Genomic DNA, 21320 nt, shown 5'->3' on the forward strand with positions numbered 1-21320 from the left:
TACACCCCAAAATGGTACAAATAAAAACGACACCTCTGCTCACAGAAAACAAGCCCATCGACCAAAAAATTAAAAAGTTACGGGTCTCAGAATATGGCGACATAAAATATAAATTTTTTATTAAACAAATATTTGTTTCTTGGTAAAAGTAATCAATTTAAAAAAAAAACTAGAAACATAGATGTCGTTTTTACCGCACGGTGAACAGCATAATTCAAAAAACAATGGATGAATCACAGTTTTTTTCCAATTTCACCAAACAAAATTTTTTTCTGTTTCCCAGAACGTTATATAGTACTTTAAATGGTGATATTAAAAACTACAAGTCGTTCCTAAAAAGAAAACAAAAAGAACTCATATGGCTATGTCGACGGAAAAATAAAAAGTTCTGTCTTTTGTAATACGAAAGTAAAAAAATGTAATTAAAAAGCAAAAAATGGCTGCAACATCAAGGGGTTAAATAGATCCAAAATGATGTGCTGAATAATTTCATAATATAACTTTATAGAGGTCAGAGGTTGCTGCAAGTTGCTTTATCACTTTACACAGCCATAGAGTTAAAGGGGTTTTCCACGTTCTGACAACTGATGACATATCACCAAGAATAATGCCAAGCGTCGCGTTGTTGAGTGGTATAAAGCACGCCACCACTGGATTTTGGAGCATTGGAAACGTGTTCTGTGAATTGACGAATCACGCTTCTCTATCTGGCAGTCTGATGGATGAGTCTGGGTTTGGTGAATGCCAGGAGAACGTTACTGAATGTATTGTGCCAACTGTAAAGTTTGGTGGAGGAGCTATAATGCTATGGGGTTGTTTTTCAGGGGTTGGCCTAGGCCTCTTAGTTCCAGTGAAGGAAAATCTTAACTCTTCAGAATACCAAGATATTTTGGACAATGGTATGCTTCGAAATTTATGGGAACAGTTTGGGGTTCGGCTCTTTTCAGTTCCAGTATGACTGTGCCCCAGTGCTCAAAGCAAGGTCCATAAAGGCATGGTTGGTTGTTTGGTGTGGAAAAACTTGACTTGCCCACACAGAGCCCTGACCTCAACCCTATCGAACACCTGTTGGATGAACTAGATCAGAGATTACGAGCCAAGACCTCTCATCCAACATCAGTGTCTGACCTCACAAATGCTCTCATGGATGAAAGGGCAAAAGTTTCCACAGACACACTCCAAAATCTTGTAGAAAGCCTTCCCAGAAGAGTAAAAGCTGTTTTAGCTGAAAATAGTGTATATTTGTGACATTTCCCACTAGTACCAGCTGTCATGAGACATGCTGTGTAAGGCCCTATGCACACGACCGTAATTTTGATCCGCAATTACGTAATTGCGGAAGAAAATACTGATCCATTCATTTCTATAGCCCACGGACACCTTCCCGTATATTTATGGGAAGGTGTCTGGGCCGAAGAAATGATCCGCAAAATATAGGACATGTCCTATTTTTTAAATTTATCGTGCTCCTATACTTTACAGACCGTGCTCCTATACTTTATAATGGGAGCACAGCCTGAAAATGCGGTTGACAGTCCTCGGCCGTCCGTGCCCGTAATCACAGACCGTGATTACGGCTACGGCCGTGTGCAGTGGGCATCAGGGTGTGTTCACACGGCTTATTTTCGGCAGTTTTTCGGCCAAAAACGGCCGAAAAATCAGAAGCAGAGCGTCTCCAAACATCTGCCCATTGATTTCATAGGGAAATACGGCATTCTGATCCGACGGGGCGTTTTTATTACGCAGCCATTTAAAAAAAACGGCGCCTAAAAAGACGCCCCGTAAAAAAATGTGCATGCCACTTCTTGAGCCATAAAAAACTCGAGTTTGCTTAAAATACGTCAGAAAATCAGGAGCTGTTTTCCCTTCTCCGTATATTCAGACATTTTTTGCTAAGCGTGAGAACATACCCTAGTACAGAAAAACGGAGGAGTAAAAGAGATAAGGGCTTGACCACACGGAGAAGAGAAAGGTTGTTGACGATCACATAGACTGATTACAGTTACCTTGCAGTAATCAGTGCTGTGTCGTGTAACGAGCCGTGCACCTGTGTGTCCATCACATGACCAGGACAGATTTATATCTACTGAAAATAAACAATGAGAATTCCAATTGAATGACAGCAACCAGAAATCTGGAAAATCATAAGGAATGTTTTTTTGGGAAAACACTATAACTTTTCCTTACACAAAGAATATCCTTTTTTAGTGAAATAGTAATTGCCCTTTAATTACGGAAAGTGGAACTAAGTGCCCCTGCTGAAACCATATGTAAAGAACCCGTTTCCTTGCCATTTGACAAATACAGATTTGTCTGCCAGCCTGCCAGATGGTAAAGCATTATTCATTACATAGGAGAAGATGTTTGCTGCTACGGAGTCCAGTGGTGGTGTGCTCTATGCAACTTCAGCCAACATGGTAACATGGATGATGTTCTCTGGTGTGTATGCAGCTGCTCAGGCATGGAAACCTAATCCATGAAGCCCCTGACATACAGTTTTTGTCCTGGCATCGCCTGCAGAGGCAGTATGCAACACATTAGCATGTTACCTGAAGACAGGAAATTTTGAATTTTTATAAATGCTTAAAGAGGCTCTGTCACCCCATTATAAGTGCCCTATCTCCTACATAATGAGATTGGCGCTGTAATGTAGGGGACAGTAGTGTTTTTTATTTAGAAAAACAAACTATTTTCACCAAGTTATGAGCGATTTTAGCTTTATGCTAATGACTTTGTTAATGCCCAACTGGGCGTGTTCTTACTCTTGATGAAGTGGGCGTTGTGGAGAGAAATGTATGACGCTGACCAATCAGTGACCAATCAGCGTCATACACTTCTCTCCATTCATGTAATCAGCGCATAGTGACCCTGCGTTGTTCACCATATGCAGTCACATACACACACATTAACGTTACTGAAGTGTCTTGACAGTGAATAGACATCGCATCCAACCAGGACGGGATGCCTATTCACAATCCCGACACTTCGGTAACGTTTGTATGGTACTTACAGTACAGCACGCGTGATCTCGCTGTAAGCTGTCATCGACAGCGTGATCTCGCGAGATTACGCTTGCTGTGCTGTAAGTCCCACACAAACGTTACCGAAGTGTCGGGATTGTGAATAGACATCCCATGCTGGCTGGAGGTGATGTCTATTCACTGTCAAGACACTTCTGTAAAGTTAATGTGTGTGTATGTGACTGCACATAGTGAGCAATGCAGGATCACTATGCGCTGATTACATGAATGGTCACTGATTGGTCAGCGTCATACACTTCTCTCCCCAACGCCCACTTGGTCAAAAGTAAAAACACGCCCAGTTGTCCATTAAGAAAGTAATTAGCATAAAACTAAAATCGCTCATAACTTGGTGAAAATTGATAGTTTTTCTAAATAAGAAACACTGCTGTCACCTTCATTATAACGCCGATCACATTATGTAGGAGATAGGGCACTTATAATGTGGTGACAGAGCCTCTTTAAGCACTCACGCTCAAAATTGTCAGAGAATAATAATAAGGTCATATAACAATATCAGTGTGAGTCACAATACCCCTATAACAGTACCAGTCCCACGGCATCAGTGCCTTTCTGCCATAGTGCCCCATAACAGTGACAGCCACAGTGTCTTTTCACAGTGCTCCCAAAACAGTTACAATTTACACCCAACACAGTGACAGCCACGGTGCTCCAAAATATTGGCAGCCAGATAAGCTCTCAATAACAGTACTAGCCACAGTGCTAAATGACAGTCACAGTGCCCAGTTAAAAGTGACAGCCAGTGCAATAGTGCCTTCACAACAGTGGCAACCACAGATATTGCCTGTGGCAAGCTGGTTGGATGGTAGACCAATGGCCAAACAAGCAGAATAATATGGAAGATGTTTACAGAGCAGTTCGTCACTGACTACAGACTGCCATAAATAGCGCTTGTATTCCATTGCATTGTTTGTCATCATTATATATTTATTGTTGAAGTACTGTTGCTGTGTGGAATGACTCTGAGAGCGCAAATAGCTAGAGACATTGATTACTAATTGATTACTAAAGAACTGGTACCTGAGCTATCAATCAATGGCCATAACATCATAAACTGTATATTGGGGGTGGTGGTTTCGATCCCCAACCGATGAAATCCGACCTCTGCGAAAGGTAGTGTTCAAAGGCTTGTGGCGGTACTCTCTGACGGTAATATATATATCTATATATACACTACCATTCAAAAGTTTGGGGTCACCCAGACAATTTTGTGTTTTCCATGGAAACTCACACTTATATTTATCAAATGAGTTGCAAAATGGCTAGAAAATATAGTCAAGACATTGACAAGGTTAGAAATAATGATTTTTATTTGAAATAATAATTTTCTCCTTCAAACTTTGCTTTCGTCAAAGAATGCTCCATTTGCAGCAATTACAGCTTTGCAGACCTTTGGCATTCTAGCTGTTAATTTGCTTAGGTAATCGGGAGAAATTTCACCCCATGCTTCCAGAAGCCCCTCCCACAAGTTGGATTGGCTTGATGGGCACTTCTTGCGTACCATACGGTCAAGCTGCTCCCACAACAGCTCTATGGGGTTGAGATCTGGTGACTGCGCTGGACACTCCATTACAGATAGAACACCAGCTGCCTGCTTCTTCCCTAAATAGTTCTTGCATAATTTGGAGGTGTGCTTTCGGTCATTGTCCTGTTGTAGGATGAAATTGGCTCCAATCAAGCGCTGTCCACAGGGTATGGCATGGTGTTGTAAATTGGAGTGATAGCCTTCCTTATTCAAATTCCCTTTTACCTTGTACAAATCTCCCACTTTGCCAACACCAAAGCAACCCCAGACAATCACATTAACTCCACATGCTTGACAGATGGCGTCAGGCACTCTTCCAGCATCTTTTCAGTTGTTCTGCATCTCACAAATGTTCTTCTGTGTGATCCAAACACCTCAAACTTCGATTCGTCTGTCCATAACACTTTTTTCCAATCTTCCTCTGTCCAATGTCTGTGTGCTTTTGCCCATATTAATCTTTTCCTTTTATTAGCCAGTCTCAGATATGGCTTTTTCCTTGCCACTCTGCCCTGAAGGCCAGCATCCCGGAGTGGCCTCTTCACTATAGATGTTGACACTGGCGTTTTGCGGGTACTATTTAATGAAGCTGCCAGTTGAGGACCTGTGAGGCGTCTGTTTCTCAAACTAGAGACTCTAATGTACTTGTCTTGTTGCTCAGTTGTACAGCGGGGCCTCCCACTTCTCTTTCTACTCTGGTTAGAGCCTGTTTGTGCTGTCCTCTGAAGGGAGTAGTACACACCGTTGTAGGAAATCTTCAGTTTCTTGGCAATTTCTCGCATGGAATAGCCTTCATTTCTAAGAACAAGAATAGACTGTCGAGTTTCACATGAAAGCTCTCTTTTTCTAGCCATTTTGAGAGTTTAATCGAACCCACAAATGTAATGCTCCAGATTCTCAACTAGCTCAAAGGAAGGTCAGTTTTATAGCTCCTCTAAACAGCAAAACTGTTCACAGCGGTGCTAACATAATTGCACAAGGGTTTTCAAGTGTTTTCTAATTATCCATTAGCCTTCTAACACAGTTAGCAAACACAGTGTACCATTAGAAAACTGGAGTGATGGTTGCTGGAAATGGGCCTCTATACACCTATGTAGATATTGCATTAAAAAACAGACGTTTGCAGCTAGAATAGTCATTTAGCACATTAACAATGTATAGAGTGTATTTCTGATTAATTTAATGTTATCTTCATTGAAAAAAACTGTGCTTTTCTTGCAAAAATAAGGAAATTTCTAAGTGACCCTAAACTTTTGAACGGTAGTGTATATCTATATATCTATATATCTATGCACAAGGGGGTTGTAACGCATATATGGAGGATACAAAAACGCCTAACTACTATATGGAGAGTACAAAGGTCACCTATCTACTATATGGAGGGCACAAAGGGAGCCTAACTACTATATATGAGCATAAGGGGGCCTAACTACTATATGGGAGCACCAAAAGGGATCTAACATCTAGATGTTGACAAGAAAAGGGCCTAGCTACTATACAGGGGCACAAAGGGAGCCTAACTACTATATAGGGGCACCAAGGGGGCATAACTTCTATATAGGGGCACAAAGGGGACCTAACTAACATGGGGACACATAGGGGTCCGAAATACTTTATAGGGGTTCAAAGGAGACCTAACCTCCATTTGTGTGTGAATCACAGAGGGGGCACTATTACTGTGCGGGGATACTATTACAGTGTGGGGCACCAAGAGGGGGCATTATTTCCATCTGGGGCACTATAAATGGTACGTTTTTGTAGAGGCTTGGGAATAGGTGGGGAGGGTGCTGGAAAAGCGAGGAGACAAAGATGTTTGTGTTGCCAACTCTGCAGAAGTGATTCGCGTCTGAAAGACGTCATCATGGCGTTTTGGACCGGATGATCAAAAAAAGGGAAAGTGAACAACTCCAATATGAGAAGATGTCATCGGTGAGTCACTGTACATTCGTATACTTTAATCACTTATATGGTCTGTAGAGCGCCTGTATAGGACTGGTGTCTGCCACTATATGGTCACTATATACTGGTAATATTGATCTTTAGTTTAGTACATACATTTTAATACACAGTAAAGAGTGGTCGCATTATTTCTATTTAGCTGAAGGGTGGGCGACAAAAACACACGATTTCATACGTCTATGTGAAGGCAGCCTTTAGGATGCAGAATTTAAAGTTGTATTCCTAGTGTGTGGTATATTTTCAATTTTATTTGTTTAATGTAATTAAACATATATTTTCACATGAGCATATTTTTTTAATTTACTGAATTGACTGAATGTGACTATGTTGTTAGTATTTAAAATTTGAGGCCCCACTTGTAATTTTGCCCAGGGCCACACTTTGCCTAAAACCGGCCCTGCGTAGTCCAGCACTCAACGAAAATGCGGATACAATTGTATACTGGCTAGCCAATGCTCTGCGAGTAAGACCCTGTTTCACACGTCAGATTTTGAGTGGCGGATCCCACTGCAAAAAGCCGGTGCAGAATGATTCCTCTTCCCAATGACTTCAATAGGAGGTTCAGGTGGAATCCGCCCGAAGATCGGGTAGGATGCTTCCTTTTCCCGCTAGCTGAAAAGAATCACATAGCGGGAAAAAGAAGCGTATGACTACCATTGAAATGAATGGGAGGCAAAATTTCCTTGTGTAAAGAGGGCCTTAAACAGCCTGGACTCTAGACTGATACATTGTAGCAAACCAGAGAGGTTTGTGCAGCTGATGATATATTTAGCTGAGTGTTCTCATTTGAAAATGGTGAATTAAATCATGAAATATATTAGAACTTTTCATTTACAGAATGACTAAGCATTATTTACATAAAACCTAAAAACTCTTTTAACCCCCTGATGACACACTTCATTTTTTTACACATTTTCATAAATTTTTTATTTTTTCTTTGCCATTATTTCATTCCAAGAGCCATAATTTTTTTATTTTACCATCAACAGAGCTGTACGAGGGCATATTTTTTGCAAGACGAGTTGCAGTTTTTAATGATACTATTTAATGTACCATACTGTTTAATGTACTGGGAAACGATAAAAAATATTCTTTGTGGGGGGGAAGGGAAAAAACTGTGATTACCCTATTGATTTTTTGTTCTTATTTTTACGGCGTTCACCATGCGGCAAAAACAACATGTTAACTTTATTCTGCAGGTCAATGCGATAAATTTATAGTTTTTTTCATCATGTACTACATTCAGAAAGAAAAAACTATTAATTTTTTTTAACAAAAAATGTTTTGTGTCGCCGTATTCTGAGAGTCATAACGTTTTCATTTTTCCATCGATTTGGCTGTATGAGGGCCAGTTTTTTTTAGGTACAAACTGTAGTTTTTATTGGTATCATATTGGTGTACATAGGACTTTTTGATTTATTTTTTTTACAGCATTAACCTGGCCAGTTAAAGAATGTGATATTTTACTAGTTTAGACTTTTACAGATGCAGCGATACAAATTATGTTTACATTTTTTATTACTTTGTTGTCCATCACATGATCACTGTAAGTAAATAATACATTTATTATTATTATTATTATTGTTGCTACAACAAACTTTCCCGGGGACCAGTGCTGCCATTGGTTGTCATGGCAAAACCGGAGGCCATACAACGGCCTTCGGGTCTGCCATGCACGGAAGCCTATGAGGATCCCGATAGGCTTCCAGTCAGTGTGACTCTCAGCGTCACACTGACAGTTTATAATACATTACACTACCTAGGTAGTGTATTAAAGCAGCTATCAGTGCTGCAGGTCTTCAAGTAAAAAAGTAAAAAAAAAAAAGGTAATAAAAATGTTGTATAAAAGTGTAAAAACAAGTTATAAGTTACAAAAACAAAAAATGCTTTTTTTCCTATAATAAGACTTTTATTATAGGAAAAAAAATGAAAACGTTAAAAAAGTACACATATTTGGTATCACCACATTCGTAACGACCCAAACTATAAAACTATAATATTATTTTTGCCACACAGTGAACACCGCAAAAAAATAAGTAAAAAACGATGCCAGAATCACTATTTTTTTGGTAACAACCCCCCAAAATATAGAATAAAAAGTGATCAAACAGTCGCATGTACCCCAAAATAGTACCAATAAAAACTACAACCCGTTCCGCAAAAAACAAGCTCTTACACACCTTTTTTGACTAAAAAATAAAAAAGTTATGGCTGTCAGAATATGGTGACACAGAAAATAAATAATTTTATAGAAATTATTTTATTGCGCACACGCTACAAAACATAAAAAACACAAAAAACGATATACAAAGTTTGTCTGAATTTATGTTTTTTTTGTCATCTTGCTTGCCAAAAAATTTAATAAAAATTGATAAAAATGTGCCCTAAAATTGTACAGATGAAAACGACAGATTGTCCAAACAAAAAAGCCCACACACAGCTCCGTTGGAGAAAAAATAAAAAAGTTCTGTCTCTCAGAATATAGCCACAGAAATTGTGCAGAGCGTCCTAACAGTGGATAATATTGCGCACCATTTATCAGTGCAACACATATTTATGAATAATTTTTTATTTAGCACATTATTATATACTCTTATTATGCCCTGATGTACTCCGCACAGCTTACATATGCCCCCACATTATAAACTGAAATACCAGCGAAACCCCAAACAGAACTACTACCAAGCAAAATCTGCACTCCGAAAGGCAAATGGTGCCCCCTCCGTTCTGAATCCCACAGCGTGCCCAAACACCAGTTTACGTCCACATATATGACATTTTATACCTGGGGAAACCCGCTCAACATTGTATGAGGTATTTGTCTTCAGTGGCACAAACCGGGCACAAAATATTGTGCACTACAATGGCATATCAGTGAAAAATGTTAATTTTCACTTTGCACCATCCGCTGCGCATTAACCCCTTAATAGCATGTCGTGGTGCGGGTGCATGCGCTGATCCCACTCCATATGCTGCAGTAGTCAGCTGTGTATTACAGCTGACACCTGTGACTAACGTACAGGAACAGCGACCACGCTGATCGCTAGTTCAAGTCCCCTAGAGGGACTAATACAATGTGTAAAAAAAAGTAAATAAAGTTATTATTAGTGAAAAAAAAGTCCAAAACAAACCCCGTTTCCATTTTTCCTCTAAAGTAATGTAAAAAATAAAAAAATAAACAAAATTGGTATTGCTGCATCTGCAATAGTCCGAACTATTACAATATACCATTATTTAACTCGCACGGTGAACGCCGTAAAAAATAAAGAATTTTAAACGCCAAAATCGCTGTTTTTTTGGTCACCTTATCTAAAAACAAATTAATAAAAAGTGATCAAAAAGTTGTATGTACCAAAAAATGGTACCAATAAAAACTACAGCTCGTCCCACACCGCTCAATCGACCATAAAATAAAAAAAGTTATGGCTCTCGGAATGTGGTGAAACAAAACGTTGTTTTTTTTTAACAAATAGTTTTTACCTTGTAAAAGTCTCAGAAAAAATTTAAGTTGTCGTTTTTACAGCACTGTGAAAACTGTAGAAATGAAACCCAAAAAATAATGGAGGAATCAGCCTGCAAAGAATTTTATTTTCAGTTTCCCGATGCATCAAATGGTACTTTAAATGGTGTCACTGGAAACTACAATTCCTCCCGCAAAATATAAGCCCCCACACTGCTCTACTGACGGAAAAAGAAATTTTTTTATGGCTCTTGGAAAGCATGGAGGGAAAAACGAAAACGCAAAAGCAAAAAATGGATCAGTCCTGAAAGGGTTAATTCATTTCTAATGAAGAACCATTTATGACCACGTGGGGTATTGCCGTACTTGGGAGAAATTGCTTTACAAACGTTTGGATGCTTTTTTCTCCTTTATCCTTTGTGAAAATGAAAACATTCAACATTTTTAGTGGAAAAAATGTTTGATATTCATTTTCACGACCTAACTGTAATAAATTCTGCTAAATACATGTGGGTCTAAATGCTCACTATACCCGTAGAAAGATTCCTTAACGGGTGTAGTTTCCCAAATGGTGTAACTTTTGGGGGGTTCCCACTGATTTGGTCTCTCAAGGGCTTTGCAAATTCGACATGGCACCCGAAAACTTTTCCAGCTAAATTTGAGCTCCAAATAGCGCTCCTTCCCTTCTGAGCTATGCCGTGGGTCCAAATAGCAGTTTATGACCACATATGGGGTATTGCCGTAATCAGGAGAAATTGCTTTACAAATTTTGGGGTTCTTTTTATCCTTTATTGTTGTAAAAAAAGATTTTCATTTTCACAGACTAATTCCAATAAATATAGCAAAAGACCTGAGGGGTCAAGATGCTAACTATACCCCTAGTTAAATTCCTTGTGGTGTTTAGTTTCCAAAACAGTGTCACTTTTGGGGAGTTTCCACTGTTTTGGCACCACAAGACCTATTCAAACCTTACATTACAAAATATATTCTAAAAGGAGGCCCGAAAAACCTATAGGTGCTCCTTTGATTCTGAGGCCTGTGTTTCAGTCCATTAGCGCACTAGAGCCACATGTCGGATATTTCTAAAAATGGCAGAATCTGGGCAATAAATATTGAGTTGTGTTTCTCTGGTAAAACCTTCTGTGTTAGGGTATGTTGACACGGCCTATTTTCGCCCCATTTTTGGTCCGTAAACGCCCGAAAAATGGGCCGAAAAATCGGAAGCAGAACGCCTCCAAACATCTGCCCATTGATTTCAATGGGAAAAACTGCGTTCTGTTCCGATGGGCCGTTTTCACGCGGCCGTTTTGGAAAACGAGCGTGTAAAAAAACGGCAGTGAAAAAGAAGTGTCAGGTCACTTCTTAGGCCGTACAAGTTGTATTTTTTAATGGCACCATTTTGGGGTACATAGAATTTATTGATTAACTTTTATTAACTTTTTTCTTTGGTGGGGGATATAAAAAAAACAGCAATTTCACCACACTTTTTTGCAACCTAAATTTACTCCATTTACTAGGTGGTAAAAATAACACAATAACTTTATTCTTCGAGTTGTTACGATTGCAATGATACCAAATTTATATATATTTTGTATGTTTTACTACTTTTAGGCTGGGTTTACACGACCTATTTTCAGGCGTAAACGAGGCGTATTATGCCTCGATTTACGCCTGAAAATAGGGCTACAATACGTCGGCAAACATCTGCCCATTCATTTGAATGGGTTTGCCGACGTATTGTGCAGACGACCTGTAATTTACGCGGCGTCGTTTGACAGCTGTCAAACGAAGACGCGTAAATTGACTGCCTCGGCAAAGAAGTGCAGGGCACTTCTTTGCAACGTAATTTGAGCCGTTCTTCATTGAACTCAATGAAGAGCAGCTCAAGGTTTACGAGCGTCACAGACGTCTCGTATATTACGTGGAGGAGCATTTACGTGTGAAACGAGGCAGCTGTTTTCTCTTGAAAACAGTCTGTCTTTTCACACGTAAATGCCTGCTATCGTGTGCACATACCCTAACACAGTAAAAACACTTTTTTTTTTTAATTATTTGTTTTTGCGTCTCCATATTTCAAGAGCCATAACTTTTTTATTTTTCCGCCGATGCAGCTTTATGATGGCTTTTTTTTTGCGGAACGACTTGTAGCTTTTATTGGTATCATTTTGGAGTAGATGCGACTTTTTGATCACTTTTTATCTAAAAATTTTTAAGGCAGGATTCACAGAAAACAGCTCTTTTTGCATGTGTTTTTTATTTTATCTTTTACCGCGTTCACCGTGCGGGTTAAATAATGTAATAACTTTAAAGTTGGGGTCTTTACGGATGCGGCGATAACAAATATGTGTAAATTTTGTTTTTTTTTAATAATAAAGCATTTTGTAAAAGTGGGTTTTTCAATTTTTTTCACTTATTTTTGTTTTATTAACTTTATTAATTTTTTTTTGGACTTTTTGACTAGTCCCAGTAGGGGACTTAATTATGCGATTGTCCAATTGCTTTAGTAATACACTGCAATACTTTGTATTGCAGTGTATTAGTGCCTGTCCGTGTAAAACGAACAGACATCTGCTAGGCCATGCCTAGCAGGCAGAACTAGCGGCAGAACTTGGGGCCTTTATTAGGCCCCCTGGCTGCCATAGAAACCACCGACACTCTGCGAACTTACGCAGGGTGCCGGTGGGATGAGAGAGGGAGCTCCTTCCCCCTAAAACCACTCAGATGCGGTGCTTGCTATTGAGCGCCGCATGTGGGGGGTTAAACGAGCGAGATCGATACTGATATCGATATCGCCCGTTAGAGCAGGACTGCTCGCAGCTACCTCTGGCGATTTAATGGCTCCCTGCTCTATTAATTTATTCCAATGCAGTGCCGTAAAAAGGCTATTGCATTGGAATAAAGCCCATTAGTGGCCGCCGTAAAAACACTAATGGGCGGTGACTAACGCGTTAAGGCCTAAAATAGGCTGGTCACTAAGGGGTTAAATACGCAGCATGTCAATTTATGCTTCGTTTTTGTTGCTTTTCTGTTGCGGGTTTCGCCATTGAATTGAATTGAATGGGCATGTAAAAGCCGCAACAAATAGCCAAGTGTTGCGACTTTTGTGGCAGAAACAAGAAGAAAAAAGAAGCATTTTTTGGTTTAAAATTACTAAAAAAGTTTATACGTATCACCCTGGTGTTGTCATAGCGACGCTTTCTTCTGATCTTCTTCCAGGCCAGCCTTTCACTGATGACCTTTCATTCCATGTGACCGCTGCAGCCAATCACAGGCTGCTGCGGTTACATGGGCAGCAGCGTCATCCCAGGAGGCCTGACTTCAAGGACAACAGAGGGAAGCGTCACCATAACTATGTCCCGGGGTAAGTATAAATGGGTTTTTTTCTAACCCATAATGTGGTGCGGTTTTTCGGACGGAATGTGCTACGGGCTCTCGGTCAGATGCACTGCGGAGATTTATTCAGCGTATCCGACCAGTGGGAACCCGGCCTAAGAGCTTTCAATCTAAATGAAGTCAGAGGAGTGATGTGTTAGGTGCATGTTGCTAATTTTGTCCTAGGATATAGTTCTATTATAGGTATGACTTCCTTCTGACAATCGGGCAGGTTAAAGGCAGTTCTCCATGGTTGCCCTGCAAGACTGTAGTATATACACACATATGTGCACATTAAGGGCTTATTTACACAAACGTGATATACGTCCGTGCAACGCGCGTGGTTTTCACGCGCCTCGCGCGGACCTATGTTCGTCTATGGGGCCGTGCAGACAGTCAGTGATTTTCACGCAGCGTGTGTCCGCTGCGTGAAACGCACGACATGTCCTATATTTGTGCGTTGTTCGCGTATCACGCACTCATTGAAGTTAACTTCCGTGTGACGCGCGTGATTCGAGCAACAGCAGTAAAAAGTATGAATGAAAACAGAAAAGCACCACGTGCTTTTCTGTTTACAAACATACTAACAGAGTGTCATAATGATGGCGGCTGCTCGAAAATCACGCAGCCGCGCATCATATGGTGATGACACACGGAGCTGTTAACCCCTTAGTGACCACCAATACGTCTTTTAACGTGATTCACTACTGGGCTTTTGGCTAGGCTGACGCCTTTTTACGTCAGCCTAGTCTAAGTCCTGCACGGGTCTCCCGTGCAGGCAGGAGCCGGGGCTCTGCTGTCTGATGACAGCTGAGCTCCTGCTCCAATGCCCGCGATCGAAGTTTACTTCGATCGCGGCCGTTTAACCCGTTAAATGCCGCCGTCAATAGCGACCGCGGCATTTAACTTTGTTTACAGAGGGAGTGCGCTCCCTCTGTCACCCATCGGCGGCCCGCGAATGCAATCGCGGGTCTCCGATGGGGTGTCATGGCAGCCGGGGGACTGATAAAAGCCCCCAGGTCTGCCCTGGACATATGCCTGTTAGGACGCGCCGGAGGCACGTCCTAACAGATTGCCTGTCAGATTTACACTGACAGGCAATAATGCTCTGGTATACGAAGTATACCAGAGCATTATAGCAGCGATCGGAAGATCGCACAGTAAAGTCCCCTAGTGGGACTAATAAAATCAGTCATCAAAGTGAAATAAATATTATTAATAAAAAGTACAGTAAAAAAATAAATAAAAATTTTTTTTTCCATAAAAAGTGGTTTTATTTAGTAAAAGTGTAAAAAAAAAAAAAAAGTACACATATGTGGTATCGCCGCGACCGTAATTACTCCATTAATAAAGTTAATATGTAATTTAAACCGCACAGTGAACACCGTAAAAAAAAAACGCCAAAAACTATGGCGAAATTGCAATTTTTTTCCATTGCCCCCCAAAAAAGTCATAATAAAAATGAATCAATAAGTCCCATGTACCCCAAAACAGAACCATTCAAAACTACGTCTTGTCCTGCAGAAAACAAGCCCAAAAAATCACTACATTGATGGAAAAATAAAAAAATTACGGCTCTTGGAAAGCGACGATGCAAAAACAAATAATTTTAGTTCAAAAGTGTTTTTATTGTGCAAAAGTCGTAAAACATAAAAAAACCTCCACATATGTGGTATCGCCGTAATCGTACCGACCCATAGAATAAAGGTCACACGTTAATTACGTCGCACAGTGAACGGCGTCAATTTAAAAACGCATAGAACAATGGCGGAATTTCAGTTTTTTTTTATAATCCCCCCCAAAAAGGTTAATAAAAGTTAATATAAAAATTATATGTACCCAAAAATGGTGCCATTAAAAAGCACAACTAATCCCGCAAAAAACAAGTCCTCATACAGCTATGTAGACGAAAAATAAAAACGTTATAGCTCTTTGAATGCGACTATAGAAAAACGAATAAAATAGCTTGGTCATTAAGGCCTAAAATGGGCTGGTCACTAAGGGGTTAAGTGCCTTTTGCGCGCGCAAAACGCCGTGTTTTTTGCGCACGCAAAATGCACACGCTCGTGTAAATCTGGCCTCACTGCATACTTGGATGTAAGCATGCACAGGCTCACCACATACAGTACACACGCATACGTACATTTGCTCACTAATTTCATACAAGCACGTACACACAGCAGTATATAGGTCAGTATTTTACTTTAGTATTTGTAAGCTAAAAGCACTAGAACTTACACAGCGAAAAATGCAAAATACTGACGAAAATAGTGATGTGTGAAAGTGACTTCAACCCCGTGCAGTCACAACACTTTTTTATTTTTTTTATTTTCGCTTTTCACTCCCTGCATTCCAAGAGCCATAACTTTTAAAATTTTTAGTTAATGGTGTGGTGTGAAGGCTAATTTTTTGCAGGAGGAATTGTATTTTCTATTGCCACCAATTAAAGTACCACAGAATGTACTGGGAAACAGTTGCAGCTTGTGCTGGCTTAATAAACCACCATCTCTTTCACTATTGCGGAGTGCTGTGGGACTTTCTTCTATATTTACCCATATCCCCTGGATCGGGATTACCTGCCTGTACCCGATACCATCTTGGAATTGAAGTTTGAGTGCTGCTGCTTCTCTATTTGTATATATGTATATATATATATATATATATATATATATATATATATATATATATAGAAAAAAATTCAAATAAAGAGACAGCACTCCAAGGAAATAGGTGAGAAAGGTGATGTGCTTTAATCACCCCATAGGCAGGCAACGTTTTGATCCGTCTCAATGGGATCTTTGTCAAGCTTGACAAAGATCACATTGAGACCGATCAAAACATTGCCTGCCTATGGGGTGATTAAAGCACATCACCTTTCTCACCTATTTCCTTGGAGTGCTGTCTCTTTATTTGAATTTTTGTATCTACAAGGGTTCCTAGCCTCAACCCAGGAGGTTTGCACCCACCGCTGTAGCTGTGCTGCTTTACTATTTTTCCATTTTATATATATACACTACCGTTCAAAAGTTTAGGGTCACTTAGAAATTTCCTTATTTTTGCAAGAAAAGCACAGTTTTTTTCAATGAAGATAACATTAAATTAATCAGAAATACACTCTATACATTGTTAATGTGCTAAATTACTATTCTAGCTGGAAACGTCTGGTTTTTAATACAATATCTACATAGGTGTATAGAGGCCCATTTCCAGCAACCATCACTCCAGTGTTCTAATGGTACATTGTGTTTGCTAACTGTGTTAGAAAGCTAATGGAGGATTAGAAAACACTTTAAAACCCTTGTGCAATTATGTTAGCACCGCTGTAAACAGTTTTGCTGTTTAGAGGAGCTATAAAACGGACCTTCCTTTGAGCTAGTTGAGAATCTGGACCATTACATTTGTGGGTTCGATTAAACTCTCAAAATGGCTAGAAAAAGAGAGCTTTCATGTGAAACTCGACAGTCTATTCTTGTTCTTAGAAATGAAGGCTATTCCATGCGAGAAATTGCTAAGAAACTGAAGATTTCCTACAACGGTGTGTACTACTCCCTTCAGAGGACAGCACAAACAGGCTCTAAACAGAGTAGAAAGAGAAGTGGGAGGCCCCGCTGCACAACTGAGCAACAAGACAAGTACATTAGAGTCTCTAGTTTGAGGAATAGACGCCTCACAGGTTCTCAACTGGCAGCTTCATTAAATAGTACCCGCAAAACGCCAGTGTCAACGTCTACAGTGAAGAGGCGACTCCGGGATGCTGGCCTTCAGGGCAGAGTGGCAAAGAAAAAGCCATATCTGAGACTGGCTAATAAAAGGAAAAGATTAATATGGGCAAACGCACACAGACATTGGACAGAGGAAGATTGGAAAAACGTGTTATGGACAGACGAATCGAAGTTTGAGGTGTTTGGATCACACAGAAGAACATTTGTGAGACGCAGAACAACTGAAAAGATGCGGAAGAGTGCCTGACGCCATCTGTCAAGCATGGTGGAGGTAATGTGATGGTCTGGGGTTGCTTTGGTGCTGGTAAAGTTTGAGATTTGTACAAGGTAAAAGGGATTTTGAATAAGGAAGGCTATCACTCCATTTTGCAACGCCATGCCATACCCTGTGGACAGCGCTTGATTGGAGCCAATTTCATCCTACAATAGGACAATGAACCAAAGCACACCTCCAAATTATGCAAGAACTATTTAGGGAAGAAGCAGGCAGCTGGTATTCTATCTGTAATGGAGTGGCCAGCGCAGTCACCAGATCTCAACCCCATAGAGCTGTTGTGGGAGTAGCTTGACCGTATGGTATGCAAGAAGTGCCCATCAAGCCAATCCAACTTGTGGGGGGCCTTCTGGAAGCATGGGGTGAAATTTCTCCTGATTACCTCAGCAAATTAACAGCTAGAATGGCAGAGGTCTTCAATGCTGTAATTGCTGCAAATGGAGCATTCTTTGACGAAAGCAAAGTTTGAAGGAGAAAATTATTATTTCAAATAAAAATCATTATTTCTAACCTTGTCAATGTCTTGACTATATTTTCTAGTCATTTTGCAACTCATTTGATAAATATAAGTGTGAGTTTTCATGGAAAACACAAACTTGTCTGGGTGACCCCAAACTTTTGAACGGTAGTGTATATATATATATATATATATATATATATATATATATATACACACACACTCTCACCCTGGGTCGCTGTGAACGGATAAGAGGGCTATGAGGCTATATTCACACGACATGAAAAAAAGGGCAGTTATCAACCTATCAACTGTCAGTTTATCATGACTGTTTTGCATCAATGTGTCTCAAAATTTGAATCCATTTCCTGGCTTCTGAACGTTTTTCACCGACATTTGCCATCCATTTTTCATGGATGTTAAAAAAATGGATGAATTTTAGTCGTTAGGGGTTTTTTTGTCGCAGCCATCTGAAAACACCACAGTGCCGCAATGCCAGTAAATAGTGGCGCAATACCACTGTAGATAGTGCCACAGTGCCCACAATGCCCACTGTAGATAGTGCCAGTGCCCACATAGATAGTGTCCACTGTAAATAGCGCCACATAGTGCATTGTACATAGTGCCACAGTTCCCATTGTAGATAGTGCCCACAAAGTGCCACACACAGTACCCATGTAGATAGCGCCAGTGTCCCCCGTAAGTGGTGCCCATATTATGCCACAGTGCCCATGTAAATAGTGCCACACCCCCTGAATATAGCACCCACTGTAGACAGCACCACACCCCTGTAGATAGCACCATCCCCACTGCAGATAGAGCCACCCCATGCAGATAGCACCTACCCCTGCAGATTGCACCCCCCCTCTAGATAGCACCCCCCCTATAGCGCCACCCCCCCTGTAGATAGTAATTGGCACCCCCTTCCTGTAAATAGCACCACTGTAACTCCCTGTGGGAGTGGAATCCATCTGGCCAGGGATTCCGCTCCTAGAGTGAGCCCCTGATGTATCTGTCCATATATGGACAGTGACGTTAGGGGCTAGCTCTAAAAGCGAAATCCCCTGCCTCATTGTCGGTAGCACTGTGGCTGGGGATTGCGCTCCAGGAGTAGACCCTGACGTCACTGTCCATATATGGATAGTGACGCCAGGGGCTTCTCCAGTAGCGGAATCCCCGGTCAGAGTGTCGGCCAGGTATTACGCTCCTAGAGAGAGCCCCTGACGTCACTGTCCAAATGAACAGTGACATCTGGGGCAATCTCTAGAAGTGGAATCCCTGGCACAGAGCGATCTGACAACGGGAATTTCACTCCTAGTGGGAGCTTAGGTAGCGCTATCCGCAGGGGGTTTTGTGCTATCTACAGGGTGTAGCGTGTGATGCTATCTACAGTAGGGGGGGTAGTAGCTCTTAAATCCCCAGCAGACATGAGTGTGCAGCGCTGCTCACACCAAAGCAGCACTGCACTCATTAAAACCCGTTCAAGGCTGTCAATGTTTATATATGTGGCAACTGCATGGGGCATCGGCAGTTGGAACGTATATAGCCATATGGCAGTCGTGAAGGGGTTAAAATAGTTTGTTTTCTGAACTGGTACTAACAGTTTGAGTCCATTCATGATTTCACCCTTACCTTACAATCACATTAGTCCCATCTGTAAAATATACTACATACATGTGATCCAATTTTTATTTATTTATTTATTTATTTATTTATAATGATTTTTATTCAAAGTTTTCATAAAAATACATTAACAATGTGATATGAATATAAGGTAAGGATTATAAATCAATACAATATCAAAACCATATAACAGTAGAAGTGCGTGATACAATATACAGATTAAAGAGGCTCTGTCACCAGATTTTGCAACCCCTATCTGCTATCGCAGCAGATAGGCGCTGCAATGTAGATTACAGTAACGTTTTTATTTTTAAAAAACGAGCATTTTTGGCCAAGTTATGACCATTTTTTTATTTATGCAAATGAGGCTTGCAAAAGTACAACTGGGCGTGTTGAAAAGTAAAAGTACAACTGGGCATGTATTATGTGCGTACATCGGGGCGTGTTTACTACTTTTACTAGCTGGGCGTTCTGACGAGAAGTATCATCCACTTCTCTTCAGAACGCCCAGCTTCTGGCAGTGCAGACAGCGTGTTCTCGAGAGATCACGCTGTGACGTCACTCACTTCCTGCCCCAGGTCCTGCATCGTTTCGGCCACATTGGCACCAGAGGCTACAGTTGATTCTGCAGCAGCATCAGCGTTTGCAGGTAAGTAGCTACATCGACTTACCTGCAAACGCTGATGCTGCTGCAGAATCAACTGTAGCCTCTGGTGCCGATGTGTCCTCGCTCGTCCGACACGATGCAGGACCTGTGAGTGACGTCACAGCGTGATCTCTCGAGAACACGCTGTCTGCACTGCCAGAAGCTGGGCGTTCTGAAGAGAAGTGGATGATACTTCTCGTCAGAACGCCCAGCTAGTAAAAGTAGTAAAAACGCCCCGATGGGGGGCGTGGCTAGGTGCACTGGAGAGCGGACGCACCTAAAGAGAGCTCCAGGCCAGGTCCGTGAATAACGGGAGATTACACAGCTGAAATGGGGAAAGCTAAGACCCGTAGCTCCCTCAAATGCCCACAGACACCGGGCACTTCGGACGTACCCATCCGCAACTTTTTTCAGCCGCTCCAGGAGCTGGCAGATCCGGACGAAGAGGGCGCCGGATTGGTAGGCCTGCAGGCGCCATCTTGCCCGGACCATGAGACGGAGGCGGAGGCGCCTCATCCGGAAATGGAACCAAGCCTGGGGACAACCTCGGTGGAGGGTGAGTCAGACCAGGGCCCCTGCCCCGACGATCTGCCATCAGATAGGGGGGAAGGAGAGCGGAATCAATGCCATCACCAGCCCATGGGACAGCAAGACTGGGCGGCGGCGGGTACAGCTCCCCAGCCGCAGGACCACGTGGCAACCTCCCCTGCACCTTACCTGGGACAGCAAACATCGCCTTCTCCTCCTGTTAGTCCAGCGCACCCCCCGATAAGCCCAGGAGATGCCGACAGAATCCTGAGCCCGCCGGCGAAGAAAACGCTGTATGCTCCTAAACCAAGCCCCTTACCAGGCATTAGTAGAGAGAGGGGCTTTTCATATGTGGAGGCAGACTCATTACCTGTCAGAGAGCCGGGTCGCGATCACCGTGGTCACTGGCCACCTAAAACGGCCGTGGGAGCGAGGTCCATGCAGGGGCTGCCCCCTCCTGATGAAGCAGCGCTTACCCTGAGGGGACACCCGGAGCTACAAGCACTACTTGCCCTCCTACCCACAAAGAATGACATGTCTCTATTAGCCGCAGACCTTAAAGCAGCTTGGCGTCAAGATCTTCAAGGAGTGCAAGGTGAGGTCACGGCGCTACATGCCCGAGTAGACGACTTGGAGGAGTTTAAAAGCCATATCTCGCAATCCGTACAGGAGTTGGAAAGGGTTACTGAGACTCAAGCGTCACAACAACGATTTCT

The sequence above is a fragment of the Rhinoderma darwinii genome, chromosome 2, assembly GCF_050947455.1.
Source record: "Rhinoderma darwinii isolate aRhiDar2 chromosome 2, aRhiDar2.hap1, whole genome shotgun sequence".
NCBI classification, from domain to species: Eukaryota; Metazoa; Chordata; class Amphibia; order Anura; family Rhinodermatidae; genus Rhinoderma; species Rhinoderma darwinii.